Here is a 16,888-nt window from a genome sequence, read left to right on the forward strand (position 1 = left end):
TTACTAGACTGTTCAGGCCATGTGTTGTGACAAGACTGGCTATCTTTTCTTCCTTTCCTTTCCTTTCCTTTTTTTATTTTCTTCTTTCCTTCCTTCCTTCCTTCATCCCTTCCTTCTTTCTTCTTCGTCCTTCTCTCTCTCCCTCTCTTCCATCTTTCCTTCCTTTTTCTGGTATTCAAGCTAAGTTCTCTAGTTCCTAATTGATTCTGTAAGCTCACTGACATATCTTAAAATTTTCTTTTTTCTGTTTAGTTAGTGAGAATAAGTAACTCTTATTTTTAAGAAAGAATCATGACTGGTATATAAACTGACTAATTTGAGAACTCACTTAAAAATATTATATAAGCTGCATCAAGGTACTGGATTGTATTACATAGAAACTCCATTAAATATTAAATTACAATTAAAATATTAAACTAAGTTATAGTACCATCTACAATTAAATATTACAATATCCAGAGTTTGTAAGTTGCTCTTGGAAACTATGGCAAACTATCTCTTATAAACAACAATAAATTATTTCTAGCAAAATCATTTATTTGTCTACTAAAAAGATACATTTGCTAAAACCAACTGGACTTTTAGGAAGAAAACAATACTTAAACAAGAAATATCATGGCTATTAGTGATAAAAATTTCAAACTATTGAATTTTTAACTTGTAAACACTTATCTCGTGTTCAATTATGCATTGATGTTACATAAATATTTTTAAATATTAAACAAGAATTCAAAGTCTTAATTTTAATAGTTTTATATGAACACAATGCTGTGCACCTAGATCCCTAATTTATGCATTTCATCAAAATGAGAATTGTTTCCCCATGCTAAATTAAGGGCATAATTCTTTTGCAAATTCATTTCTAGGCTGAAGATATTTCCAAGCATGTCTCTACCTTTGATACCAGTGATGGCAGTGCATAGGTAGATTAAAGTAAGAAACATACAAAAAAAAGAACTGTCTTTTGAAATATTTGTGTGTACATGGTTTTGATGTATGTTTCTTTCAAACATACTTTCTCCAGTGACTAAGTATTTCAATGGTGGAGTATACCTTTGAGGCAGACCTCACAGTGGAAGTGCAGTGATTACCTCACATTAAATAAATGCTTCAGAGGAGAAAAGAAACGGGGCTTCCATTGTGTGAAAGGCAGGTCCCTGAATGCACTGACACAATCAAACCAATTCCACGATCGACCTCATTCATAAGAAAGAACACCGCATGCGGAGGGAAAAGAAGCCTGTCCTCCAAGAGGTGGCCTTCATTCAATGACAGATATGATACCGCTGTCTCTGTGGGTTACAGAACGTTGGTTACTCCATTGGCATTATTTAGACATGCTCTTAACATTTTCTGACCCAACTGTTATCATGGTAAATCAGTGATTTGATGATTTCCACCTCCCACAGTGCCCAGTAATGCTTCCTGATGGGCAGTGTCCACAGTGCCACTTTCATCTTAGTAAATGTTCTTCACCGGGTAAGGTTTTAAATTTGGAGTGGTCACACTCTGTTTGTCCCACTGCTAAAAGGTGCAGGAGATGTGAGGAAAACTCCTCACTTCTCAGACAAAGCAAGTGAATGGAGTTTGGACTTAGCCAAATTTGGAAACACTAATATTTCCCCCTAAATAAAGGTATTGAGGAACTGAAAAAAAAAAACTGAACACACTAAATACAATGTGTCCCTGTCACTGAACCTCTGGAATGACTGACAAACAACTGGAGGATACCACAAGCTGTAGTTTGACAATTTTCATTCAGAATTACAACCTTGAAAGGAAATACTATTTATTAATGAATTGAGACCCAGGTTTTTTTTAATGTTTAATAATATTTCATAAATTTTACATCCAAGGAGAGGACTCCACATGCTCACCTATAAGAGGTCAATGCGATTCCAATGTTGAGGCTCATTTGTAGTGTGTTTTAATGGGACCAGTATGGGAAACTATCAAGAGAGAAGAAATAACGTAAACTCTGAAGAGAGAAGAGTGAGCCTCCCTGCCTTTAGACACTGTCAGCCATCTGAGTGTGACTCCTGGATCCAACAGTTTCTAGCTCTCCAATTCTGAAAATGTTTTCTAATTATTAGTGCCTCGGTTTCCACATCTAAAAAAGCCAGGGTAAAGTGTTCATAGAGGTTTTGCTTTATGAAAGACAATGCATGCAAGACACAGAGGGGCACAGAAAAAGTGCTATTTAATCACCTAGTGGCTTTTGGGAACATGGAAAATATTTAACACTTGAACTTGTGGACATTTTCTCCATTGCTTCAATTTATGCTTCCCTATGTATTCAAATAAAAACATAATAAGACCTTGCTATTAAAAGAAAGACTTCAAAGAAATGGGATAGCATGTCAATAATGTGTGAAAGAATGAAGAATTTCTTCTGAAAAACACCAATACAATGAGGATGCGTTAAATGCCATCCACGTCCATGCAACTGTCGCAGAGCAGAGGAGGGAAGGAAGCCCGAGGCTGCCGGCCTCCGGGAGTGGACAACTTCCTGTGTGTGTACACGTCTCTCAGGATCAGATGCTGGGCCTGCCTGAGAACCGGAGACTTGGCCCACCAGGGACAGGCCAGTCACAGGATGGGATGCACTGTAGATGGGGGAAGGGTCAGAACCTGAAAGTTCCCTGAATGAATCTGTTACTTCCTCTGCCTGACAAGGCCCCGAACACCCATTTCCCCCGAACACACACGCACATACACAGTGTACGTGAGAACTGTGCCGTGAACCCATCGCCGAAACACAGAAATGTTCAGTCTCATAAATTCTCCTAGAACATAAAGTTGCAGTGGCTGAGTCCAGATTTGAAAGCAAGACCTTATCCTCTCTGAACTCAAAATCTGACTAATCAAAGTGATCAGCCTCGTGTCAGGAATGCACCAGTATTCGGTGGGTTGGGAGCCGCAAAACTTAGATAAACTCAGTCTTAGAAAAGAAGGAGGCTGGTCCCTGACAACTCCAAACTGTTGAAATATCAATAATCACCTCCCCATCTTTACTGCCAGATATAGCAATATGAAAAATAAATTCAATTCACTGGGGAAAAGGAACAAAACAAAGCAATAATATATCATAACATTTTGTACAAAAATATTGTAACTATATATATACACATTTTAACAGGTGTACATCATATGCATGCATTATATACTGTACATATGCATAATGTTATATGTATATACATATATATGTATATTATATGCTATTTAAATATAGCATTGTATACTGGCTATTTCTACATATAAAAATAAAAATAGTTTGATTTAAGACAATTTGCTAAATTCACTTCAATTTACTTCAAATTTTGATGTAATTCTGTAGCAAAACTAAATCATTTTATAATAGCTTAATAGTAAATAATTTCAGAATAACATTAGTATAGGGTGTATAAGTTCTTTACATAAAAATAAAACTACTAAACATTGCAAAACATTAAGGAAGACCCAAATATAGAGATATACTATAAACCAATGTTGAAAGATTTGATATTTTGAAAATGCCAATTAATCCCAATTTTATCTATAAATCCAGAGCATTTTCCAATCAAAATACCAAGATAGACCTGAAATGTTATATAGATCTCACCTACAAGAATAAATGGTATATACGTAACACCAGCACATGAGCCCGACTCTGCGGTTAGACTTCAGTTTTCTTAGTAAAAAAAGGCTTAATTAAAAGTCTACATACATTACCATAGGGATATTACATTTTAAAATATTTTCTCAATGACTTTGATTTACAAACACTGCTGAGGAGCTGAAACGAGAATACATACAGAGAGGCAATTCTCTTAAGCCTCTGGCCACCTACACCCTTTCTAGTTTCAGGACTTTGATTCTCAGCCTAACAGGGTGAACAGAAATCTCACGTCCTGTCTCAACACAAAATTTTTCTGTATTTGGCCAGAGGAATGGGTAGACCTGAGAAATGGGAGAATGGCTCACTGTCAGAGATGGAAAATCCTCTATTAGAGCTTTTTTTTTTTTTTTTAAATTCTGCTCTATCAGGGACAATATGTTCAACCATACTTGGGATATGCATTTCTACTAACAACCCTCTTGTCTGAAAAGCAAATCGTTTTCTAACTTTTAAATACTGTGGTTGGGCCTGACCAGGCGGTGGTGCAGTGGATAGAGCATCGAACTGGGATGCCAAGGACCCAGGTTTGAGACCCCAAAGTTGCCAGCTTGAGCACTGGCTCATCTGGTTTGAGCAAAAGCTCACCAGCCTGGACCCAAGGTTGCTGGCTCAAACAAGGGGTTACTCGGTCTACTGAAGGTCGTGGTCAAGGCACATATGAGAAAGCAATCAATGAACAACGAAGGTGTCACAACGAAAAACTAATGATTGATGCTTCTCATCTCTCCATTCCTGTCTGTCCCTGTCTATCCCTCTCTCTGACTCTCTCTCTGTCTCTGTAAATCAGGCATCCCCAAACTACGGCCCCCGCAGACCACATGCAGCCCCCTGAGGCCATTTATCCGGCCCCCTGCCACACTTCTGAAAGGGGCACCTCTTTCATTGGTGGTCAGTGAGAGGAACACTGTATGTGGTGGCCCCAATGGTCTGAGGGACAGTGAACTGGCTCCCTGTGTAAAACGTTTGGAGACCCCTGTTGTAAATAAATAAATGATAGATAGATAGATAGATAGATAGATAGATAGATAGATAGATAGATAGATAAATACTGTGGTTGGCATTTAGTGAAGAAGCCCATGGAATGTTTTCTATAAAAGAAGTGCCCTTTAAAATATATTTTAGCTTGACCAGGCGGTGACACAGTGGATACAGCATCGGACAGGGATGCCTAGGACCCAGGTTCAAGACTCCAAAGTCGCCATCTTGAGTGCGGGCTCATCTGGTTTGAGCAAGGCTCACCAGCTTGGACCCAAGGTCGCTGGCTTGAGCAAGGGATTACTTGGTCTGCTGGAGCCCCTGGTCAAGGCACATATGAGAAGGCAATCAATGAACTAAGGTGCTGCAACGAAGAATTGATGCTTCTCATCTCTCTCCCTTCCTGTCTGTTTGTCCCTATCTGTCCCTCTCTCTGACTCTCTCTGTCTCTGTCACACACACACATACACACACACACAGAATATATATATATATATATTCATAATTTTTCTTCTATCTCATTAAAAAATGATGGATTAAGGAAACACTTCTGACAGATAGTTGTGTATACATTGGACTTCGAAAACAAGGCTATATTCAGAATTAAATTTGATCCTCCCCTAATTTTATCTTGTGTAAATAATGCACAAGAAAGTATAAAATTAACACAAAATATATTTGAAAAAGCCCTGAAATAGCAGGAGTTTTAGAATTATATCTAATCATTAAAAAATTGGCAACTGCATAACCTTGATCAAAGAGAAATCGCAGTTCTGAAATGTCTTTTACATGCTAGATACTGTGCTAGTAGATTTTACACCTAAAGGGAGAAACTCATTTTTACTTGTAAGACCATATACTATTTTGATGTGATAATATAGGGCAGTGGAGTGTGTTAATGAAACTAATAAACTCTTAATCTAAAGAAATATAACTATTTCTTCAGTTTTTAACTTACACATAGATACCATGCAGGAATGTTGCACGAAGCCATATGTCAATGTTAAATAAATATTTTAAAATTCTCATAAAGCAACTAACACATACCTTTTTTTTGGTCTTTCTATGAAATAATAAATCAACTGAGATCAGTTTCTTTAGAATTATGTGTTTGATATTTTCAAAAGTCTTTTCATGTAAAATAGTTTCTTCACGCACAAGGTCCATGTTTTAATTTTGAACTTGACTTTCTACCAACCTCATTGAACAGTGATGTGTCTCTGACCTATACTAGACCAATGAAATTATTTCTCCAAGTATTTGAAAATAGAATGCTGTCTCTGCTGATTGCTTGAATGTGGAAACTTCAGGGTGGCTTCCTTCCAACCAGTGATGGAACTTTGAGGGTTCACCAGTTGGTAGAATTCGTTAAGTTGGGTTTTTATTATTACTGTGATTTTAGTGTTTTTGTTTGGTTTTCTTTTTAAAGAGAATTTTCAGGACATTGTAACCTACTTATCCATATTATACACAAAACTAATCATGAGTATATGTCTTAAATCAAATCCACTGGTCAACCACCCTTACTATAAGTTAGAGTCACCTGGTAGTCTTTAAAATGTATCTATACCTGGGCAGCAGTAGTACAGGAGTTTAGTCTCTGAAAGAGACGCCAGATATCAGTCAATTTTAAAATCTGTTCAGATGATTCTTATTTAAGTAACAGTGGTCTAGCCATAAATTCAATGATCATTTGCAGTATGTACTGTCTTCATACCACCAACCACTATGTTGGCCTTTCAGAAAAGGTCCAAGGAATCATTTAATGCACCCAGGCTAGAATTAAAGAATGCAGAAGAAGATGAGACTAGCAAGAAGACAAGGCAACTAGGAAAGAAGAATTAGCCACTAGGAAAAGGAAAAAAAAAGAAAACAAAATAATCCAACAAAATCAAGAGTTGTATCCTAAAAGTTAAATGTAAAAGAAAGGCAACCCTTTCTTTTTTACTGTGAGTTAAAAAGAAAGAAATTAGATCGTTTTTTTTATGCTGATGAAACCGATTCAAAATAAGTCAAAACAATCTGATTATGCAGTTTATACCTCCCTTGGGCACTTGGGAAAGGGAACCTCTGCCCTGAGCTCCAAGCTTTGAGAGACCCATGTATCGCAAACGCACATACACGGAAGGGATTCAAGAGCTCATGAGCACATCTGTCTCAGAAGAGAGCTGGACTCCAGTGTGGAAGAGACATTAGGTAGGATTACAGGGCGTTCACCCACTGTAACAGGGAGAAGGTCAAATACGTGGGCATGTAAGCAGATAGGTGAGCAGATGTGGTAGTTAAAAACCCATGGAGCTTGTTTCTGAATGTTTCAGTTTTTCATTTGAAAACATACTGACTTTACAGCTTTTGGAACAAATTAATATCTACTTCAAATCTTCACTTTGTGTTATTATTAGAGTCACTTAAGAATGGGAAAGAATGACTGAATAGTGCATATACATCTTGACAAAGTAGAATAAAAAATATAGGCCAGACTGATAGGGAGCTGCTAACATTTTCAGACTGTGGGAGCATCTCTCTGCTAACATGTCTCTTCAGGGGGCACTTCCTAGGTGATGTTTAACCTTATCATTTATTCATTTTCATAAAGACAATTAAGCTTCATTTAAAGGTGAACACTGAAGGATATGACATATAATTATCATAAAGCATGCCTAAATTAGTTTTGTGGTCAGCAGTGAGATAGACATGAGTAGAGCAAGGACGATGGGCCAGGCTGAGAAAGTCACCAACATGGAAAGCACCGGGTGCCTAGCAACAGGCAAAGTAGAGAAAGTAAGGATCTCATTCCCAGGGTGACCTCTCTTCCCCTAGCACATCCTTGGTCATGTGGTTCAGACCCCCTGACCTTCCATTGTACTGTTTGGCAGCTGGGACCCTCCTCAGACCTCTCCTTCTTTTGGCCGGTGGCTGGTCACGTGGGTTAGACCCCTCTGGTTCCCCCAAGGGAGAAAAGGGAGGATTCTGACCCGCATCTGATACATCTAGGCCTCTGTTGTGTTTAAGCTGCAGGCCCAGAAAACAGCAAAACCCAGTAAGTGATGCTGCGGCTGACCTCAGGACCAGCTGCCCTAACAAACAACCGCTGCCCTGCTGCAGACCGATCAGTGAAGACCACAGCCCTGCAAGGACACACCAAAAAGCTGACCAGTATTCCACTGGGATCCTCCCCTGAGACACCCAGATAAACACCCCCAAGCTGGAGGTCCTGGAGCAGCTCCTCTAGGAAGCATGCGCACACCATCCCTTGCTTCCTCACTCCCCAGGGGCCCCTCCCTGGAGCATGCCCACACCTTCCCCCCCACAGCCCTCCCCCACGGCCCCCCTACCTGAAGCAGGCCCACACCTTCCCCCCACACCCCCTCCTCCATGGCCCCCCTCCCAGGAGCATGCCCACGCCCCCGCCCCACACACACCCTCCCTTACACGCCCCCCCCTGCAGCATACCCAAGCCTTCCTCCCCCAGGCACATTACCTATCCTCTTCTCTCTCCTAACCTCTAAGGACCCTTTCTTGTGCCTCTATAACTCGTTTCCCTGAGACCCATTTCTTATGCCTCTGTAACATTCTAAATAAACTTTCTCTGATAGTTTGAGTCTTGGCTCTGAGTTCTTTCCTAGCCAGAAATCAAGTACCCAGGGTGCTGAATTGAGGTCTGGTCTGACTCTACCCATCTAACACCTAGTGCCGTTCTAACCCCTACCAACAGCTTGATGGTATTATCAGATTAGTAGGGCTCTACAAAGAGAATTCTGGAAAGGAAAGAGACTCTACAGAGTAAGTTACAATAATACTTCATTACCACTACCATCATCATCATCATCATTAGGAAGATGGGGAGGGGGAGGGGGAGGGGGAGGGGGAGGGGGGAGGATTGGTGGGGGATGGAGGAAAAGGAGAAGATGTAAAGAGACTAGATCATTGAATAACTTCAAGAAGCAAAGCCCCCTTGGGACATGACATCCACGAGGCACTGTTATTTGAGAGAACACACTTATCCTGTGTTCAAGCAGTTACTCTACTGAAGTAATTGGTTAGAGCCATTTTCTCACTGCAACAAAACAGCAATTAACACTCGGTGACTAGTTATTTTGTTTCAGGTGCTATGTGAAAAACTTTATACACATTATCTCATTCCACTCTCATTACAGCATTGTGTGTTTGGTACTGTAAACACATCTGCTTTACAGATAGACATCAGAGAGCTAAAATATTCTTCCAAGAAATTGATCTCCTGGCCCTGGTCCGTTGGCTCAGTGGTAGAGTGTCGGCCTGGCGTGTGGGGGACCAGGGTTCGATTCCCGGCCAGGGCACATAGGAGAAGCGCCCATTTGCTTCTCCACCCCTCTCCCCCTCCTTTCTCTCTGTCTCTCTCTTCCCCTCCCGCAGCCAAGGCTCCATTGGAGCAAAGATGGCCCAGGCGCTGGGGATGGCTCCTTGGCCTCTGCCTCAGGCGCTAGAGTGGCTCTGGTCACGGCAGAGCGACGCCCCGGAGGGGCAGAGCATCGCCCCCTGGTGGGCAGAGCATCGCCCCTGGTGGGCGTGCCGGGTGGATCCCGGTCGGGCGCATGCGGGAGTCTGTCTGACTGTCTCTCTCCGTTTCCAGCTTCAGAAAAATACCAAAAAAAAGTAAAAAAAAGAAAAAAAAAAGAAATTGATCTCCTACCGCTGTGGAAACTGACTTTGGAATAGTTACCTCCTTAAGGCCAGGTTCCTGTAGGATTGCATTCCCTGCTGTGCACCCTAGACAGGTCCTGAAACTGACTTGCAGAGAAGAAAAAAGTGGACGGGAACTGAGCTTTACGAGGTGGTGATTCTGAAAAGGATGTAAGAGTTCACAACATAAGGATGACTGAATGCTGAAGACACATTCTGCCTACTTTCCACTCTGTCTGGGACCAGTACTTCCACCTAAGCAACACCTCCCTCTATCCAGGTTCTTTACTCAAATAACTGTCAGCCTAAGTAGAAATACTTTTGAGCAAATAGCATCAATTATGGTTATTACAATTTACTTACCAGATGACATCTCCTAGTACCCAGAGGAGAGCTTCAAAGAAAATTTAATATTGGAAACAACGATAACAATATTGACTACTTTGAAGAATAATCACTTACCTTAACTCAGTTTAACACAATAGACACAATAGGCTTTATCATCAAACATTTTTCCAGTAATATCATTTATTATTTACCTTCTCTCAAATGCTTAACTCATTATAATAATATGAAATGATCAGATATATGGACTGAATTTAAAGATTAGCAGTTAGATGTCTGGCCTAGAAAACTACAGGTTACCAAAGTGTATTTCAATTCATATAAAAAATGAAGTATTTGAGCTGCCTCTACAGCTAGACATTTCTCACCTATAATCTTACTATTCCAAAAGTTTATATAAATAAGTCTTTAATGAATATGACATTTTTGATCCTTAGTATGTATAAGTATATATTACATATATAACATTTTTATTAAATCAACTAAATTGTCCTACTCCCTTTAATGATGACACTAAGAGCAAGGCATAAGATATTAAAGTGAACGTCTTCAGGGAGAAAACATAGTAACTAGGTATGGAAAATATTAAGAACATTTATTTTCATTTACAGGATACACTTTAACTTCATCTTCTCATTGATGCATACAGTGGAACTTTTTGGTTGACTATGAGAAAAAATTACTCTCTATTAAATAATATTCCATTACCTATCAAATATGATTTTCTGTTTCAAACATGTAGGTGTTGTCATGATGTAAATGAGATAGCCAAAAGTAAAATATTCTAAACCCATAAAAGAGTGTAAAAATAATCTTAAATAAGATCTAACACTTCACAGGGTCAAGTGCAAAGTCTTCATGGGCACCTTTGTCACAATTTGTTCTAAGATTTTGTAAAATCAGACAGCCTTACAGGTTCCAGGTGAATTTCACTTCCTGTTATTGCCGATTGTATAGAGAGCCCACCAGAAGCCAAGCTAATGGTTCCAGACACCCTGTGATTGGTTGTGGTTAGTGTGGGACATGAAATGACTCCAGGACTCTGGGACAGTTTTGGTCATGTTGGTTGTAATATACTTTGGATATTGCTTTCTCTCCAAGCATGGTAAGCACATTGGTGTGCAGAGGAAACCTTATGATGTAACTCAACTTTAAAAAAATAAGCAGAGATGTGATCCTCAGAGAGTAATTTCCTAGTCACACATCGGTTTTTGCAACTCACCTCTTATCATCACCTCCGGTTTAAGTGCAGGCACCCAGGGTGGGTTTCTATTATTGCAATAAACTTTACACAATCTAAGAAATCATTATAATCACTATTTAAAGACAACAAAACACTGAAAAGCAAGAAATCAAATTTGATAGTAGTCTGCAAAATTCATGTGTACTGTGCAAAATTCATGCTATAAAATTTGTTAGCTAGTCTTCAAAATTTTAGAGAAGTTGTGATTAAGCTACCAATAGCAAAGTAATTTAATAAATAATATAGATATTGAATATATAGCCCATCTTCCAAGAACTAGGCTAAGTCAAAAAAATATTTTTAATCACTTAAAATGGTAAATGAATTTATATATATAAAATTGGTATATTGGAAAATAAAAAAATAAAAAAAATTCAATAGCAAGAAAATAAAAAAATCAATAGCAAGATATACAAAGACAAAAAATACATAAAACAAAAAATAAGAAACAATAATATAAAACTATTAATAATATGGACAATGTGGTCCTACATATAATCCCAATGATTATCAAAATAATTTTTAAAAAGAGTGCACATATTTTTCAAGAACATATGTAACTTTTTCCACAGTTGGCAATAAATTGGTTTATAAAGCAAGCCTTAATAAATTACAAAAAATCATTCAATGTAAGCTTTCTGGCATTTGAAAGGAAAATAGATGCACCAATTTACAAAAGGCTGTGGCGGGGAGGGGTACATCAACAACTGGTAATGAAGCAAATTATTTCTAAATAATCAGTAGATCAAAATTAAAAAGCAGTCACAGATGAAATTAAAAAATATTTTAACCTAAATGTTAACAAAAGCATACTACATATTATGACTGAGCAAAAAAGGGGGAAAATGTTTTCTTTTATCTCAATTTCTGATAATAAATCCTACATTTGGGAAAGAAAAAAAATACACATTCAGCTAAAGTGTTTCTTAGAGGGAAATTCATAGCCTTAATATTAAAAAGCTTTAAAGTAATAACCTAAATAACCTAACATTTAATTTCAGGAAGCTCAAAAAAGAACAAGAGAGCAATATCCAAGCAATAAAGCAAAATAATAAAGAGCAGAAACCATAAAATTAAAGTCATAATTTTAATTTTGAAATTAAATAGAAAACAAAAATGTAGTCAAAAATCATTGCTGTAAATATTAACTTCATAAATTCAACTAATACTATTCAAATATAAAATAGAAAGAAAACCAAGAGCACTCAGCTAGCTCAGCAGAAAAAGCATGAGACCCTTAAAATAGAAATGCCAGTCTCTAAAAGACAAGATCACAACAAACACTAAGAAAATAGTATGGTTGACTTTGATTAACAACTTTAAAAGTACAAGTGAAATGAACACTGCCTTGAAAACACAGGTTATAACAAAAGAATAAATAAAATACTAAATAATTTAGCATCTTGATCAAATTAAACTGGTTAAAGCTTTCTTACAGTGAGCACTTCAAATCCGAACAACTCCTTTAGAGAATTCTATTAAGTATTTCCAAAAGCAAAAACACCTCCAATATCCACATATGTGAAGAAGATAGAACAAGGGAGAAACATTTTTCCAACTCATTTTATGTCACGATTGTAACCTTAATACCCAATCTTGAGAGAGACACTACAAGGACAACAAACTCTAGCTCCATCCTTGCTATTAAGTGTATATGTTAAAATCTCGATCAACATCCAGCTACTCAAATTCAATAAAGGAGAAAATCAAAATTGACACTGAGAAATGAAGACTGCAGGAATGAAGAGATGCTCTAACATCTGATAATCTATCGATGATACTCCACCACATAGCCAGGAAAAAAGAAGAAATATATGTAATCATTACCTTAGTAGAAGTACTGCTGATGGTAGTCCTTGCGGGGAACTTATTTAATAAACAGGTATCTGAAAAAAAAAAAAAACAAAAGCACTGTCAGCAATCACACACAGTGAAGGACTATTGAAATCCTTCTCTCTTAAGAAGAAAACAATACCAACTATTATTATTTCTACTTAGCATTTTATTGGCTATCCTGGCCAGTGAAATATAATGTAACAAAAAAGAAGAACAAAGGAAATAAATAAATAAATATACCTTGATATATTTTTGGGATGTCATAATTGAGTAATAAAAAACTTTTAAAATTATACAACAAAATAATAGTAATAATTAGTGAACTATCAATGTCTTGATTTTTATAGATGAATTATAAATGAATTCTCAAAGATAGAGTTTGCATGCAAATATCATGGTAACCACAAAAAAAATCAACAGTAAATTAAAAAAAAAAGATGAAAAAAAAGGTCAAAGTATGTACAACAAAATAAAGTATATTAAAAAAATCTTCAAATCTGCTATGGCCCATGTATGTCCCACTAAATTATATGTTGAGATCTAATGCCCATGAACAAATGAATGGATGAAGAAAACATGCTAGAAATATAAAAAAGAGGAAGTCTATGCCATTGACAACATGAGTGGACCAGGGGGTAATCCTTTTTTTTTTTTTTTTTTGTATTTTTCTGAAGCTGGAAACGGGGAGAGACAGTCAGACAGACTCCCACATGCGCCCGACCGGGATCCACCCGGCACGCCCACCAGGGGCAACGCTCTGCCCACCAGGGGGCGTTGTTCTGCCCCTCTGGGGCGTCGCTCTGCTGCGACCAGAGCCACTCTAGCACCCGGGGCAGAGGCCAAGGAGCCATCCCCAGCGCCCGGGCCATCTTTGCTCCAATGGAACCTTGACTGCGGGAGGGGAAGAGAGAGACAGAGAGGAAGGAGGGGGAGAGGGGTGGAGAAGCAAATGGGCGCTTCTCCTATGTGCCCTGGCCGGGAATCGAACCCGGGTCACCCGCACGCCAGGCCGACGCTCTACCGCTGAGCCAACCGGCCAGGGCCCAGGGGGTAATCTTGATAAATGAAATAACCCTGGCACAGAAGGACAAATGTCACATGATATCACTTACACGAGGACTGTAAAACAGTCAAAATCATAGGAACAGAGTAAAATCATGGTTTTAGGGGCTGGGGGAGGGGGGAATGTGGAGATATTCTTAAAGGATACAAAATTTCAATTGTACAAAATGAGTAGGTTCTACAAATCTACTGTATAGCATAGTGCAGGTAGTTAACAACAACATAGCATATCCCCAAAAATATGCCCAAAACACATAGCTTATGTTAACTGTTTTATCACAAAATAATAATAATAGTAATAATAATAGTAATAGGAGGGGAAAGAGGAAGAAATATAATAAAAAGTGTAGGAAGAAACATTTGGAGGTGAGGGATATTTTATGGCATAGATTGTGATGTTGACTTGAAAGTTGTACACTTATCTTCATACTCGGCAAATTGTTAATATTAAATATGTACAGTATTTTGTGAGTCAATCATATGTCCATAAAGTAGTTTTTAAAAAAGCGTAGTACTGGAAATGGAAGGAAGTCATCAGCTTACCAAAATCAGAAATTTGGAGAACCTTGATATTTCTGATTTGTGTGTTCATTTCCCAAACCATAATAAGCTTTTTTCTAAATAAAAGTTCCTAGAAAAGTAAAAATTTTGGTAATTTTTTACATGTGAAGGATTTCTTTAAATGATCTAGTTGTGACTTCATTTTTATAAATGTTGGAAACCAAGGCCAGAGAGGCAAAAAGACCTGTTGTGGGTAACACAGTATTAGTCAGACCACTCTTAGAACCTAATTTAGTGCTGTTTGCACTGTACTATGCGGTGAAAGACATTTCCATTGTTTCTCATTTACTCATCTGAAATCACCATAAAATACCTGTTATTATTATATTTTCTGCCATCAAAACAGTAAGAGACGCACACAAAAGAATGTCCTTATCATCAGAAATTGGCCTGAAACAATATTCTGAAAATCAAAAAGCATGTGCCAATAAAAATTATTTTGAAATAAAAAAAATAATGAAGAGTGCTATACAATTCAATAAAGAGAAAGGTCAGCCATCCAGTAAGAAGTGGGTAAAACACTTTAAGAGTTCGTTCACAAAAGAAGATACTTATACCTCACTAAAGGAATGAGCCCACTTTCTTTCTCTGCAAATACAAGTTAAAGTCAACGTGAGATTTCACTGCACACCTATCAGAGTGCTTAAAATAAAAGTGCACAGAACACAGAAATCTCACAAGCTGCCAGTGCACATGGACAGTGGTCCACCCATTCCCAAACAGTCAGTGTTTACCAACCGTGGTGATATACACAGAGGAATACCCTGCATTCTAGAGTACATGCCATATCTTAAATGAAAAAAACCGAGATGTACATGGGAATTCTCATAGCAGAACTCCTCTCTTTAACAAGCTTTATTTAAAATCACATTCAAACAACATAAAATTACCCATTTAAAGGGTACAGTCTCATGGTGTTTAGTATATTCAGACTTATGCAACCATTTCAACAATGTAGTATTATAACATTTTCAAGAGCAAAGAAAGGGGGTTTGGATATAACAATATCCCTCCATAGTAGAGTGACTATATAGTGGTGTATATTCTTTAATGGAAATACGACTAACCAATGATAATGTATTAACCATACTTATGTAGAAAAGCATGGAGAATTTTCCCAAACTTGCAACAAAAAAAGCCAGGCGTCTATGATTTCATTTATATAAATTTAAAACTGTAAAACACATTTTTCATGTTACAAATCAGGACAGTTGCTGCCTTTCAGGAATGCTTGACTGGGAAATGGCCATGGGTGATTTCAGGGGACAGGGACAGAGCTCTATTTCCTAATTCCTACACTGCTACAGGGATGTGTCAGTTTTGTGAAAAACCATTCTGTCGGTATGGGTATGATTTATGTACTTTTCTCTCTGTGTGTTATATTTCTTTTTTTTTTTTAATCTTTTTTTTTTTTTTTTCATTTTTCTGAAGCTGGAAACAGGGAGAGACAGTCAGACAGACCCCCGCATGCGCCCGACCGGGATCCACCCGGCACGCCCACCAGGGGCGACGCTCTGCCCACCAGGGGGCGATGCTCTGCCCATCCTGGGTGTCGCCATGTTGCGACCAGAGCCACTCTAGCGCCTGGGCCATCCCCAGCGCCCGGGCCATCTTTGCTCCAATGGAGCCTTGGCTGCGGGAGGGGAAGAGAGAGACAGAGAGGAAAGCGCGGCGGAGGGGTGGAGAAGCAAATGGGCGCTTCTCCTGTGTGCCCTGGCCGGGAATCGAACCCGGGTCCTCCGCACGCTAGGCCGACGCTCTACCGCTGAGCCAACCAGCCAGGGCTCTGTGTGTTATATTTCATAGTACATTTGCTTCAAATAAAAATGTTTGCTATTGGATTATTATTATCAGCCATTTATAACAATTTTACATCTTCCAAAGCAAAACCTGATTTCTGAATCCTGTAATTAGACACTTGGCTATCTCTTTTAAATGTTATTAAAATAGCAATCACTGATAGAAAAATGGGCATTAGTTAGTTAAAAACAAGAATATGTGTCTGTACCTTACTTTTCCTCATTAATATTGTTTTACTTTCATTCATCTATGAAACTAATAATGTGCAAAAATAAAAAATAAATAAAATGGCACTGGCTGGTTGGCTCAGTGGCTAGAGTGTCAGCCCAGTGTATGGGCATCCTGGGTTCAATTCCCGGTCAGGGCACACAAGAGAAAGGGCCATCTGCTTCTCTTCTCTCCCTCTCCCCCTTCTCTCTCTCTCTGTTCCACTCCCACAGCCAGTGGCTCAATTGGTTTGAGCATCTGCCCAGGTGCTAAGGATACCTCTGCTGATTTGAACATCAGTCCCAGACAGTTTGCCAGGTGGACCCCAGTCAGGGCACATATGGGAGTCTGTTTCTCCATCTCCTCTCCTCTAACTTAAATAAATAGATAAATAAATAGATAAATAAACAAATAAAGTGATCACGTTTTAACTCAGATAATTTTCTCAGGCTTTTTTGGGGTCTATTTTTATTCTTATTAATAACTAATACTGGTATTTCTACCTTTTTCAAATGACATATTTCTAAACAGTTTCCTGA

This window comes from Saccopteryx bilineata, chromosome 11, assembly GCF_036850765.1.
Source record: "Saccopteryx bilineata isolate mSacBil1 chromosome 11, mSacBil1_pri_phased_curated, whole genome shotgun sequence".
In the NCBI taxonomy this organism is placed as follows: Eukaryota; Metazoa; Chordata; class Mammalia; order Chiroptera; family Emballonuridae; genus Saccopteryx; species Saccopteryx bilineata.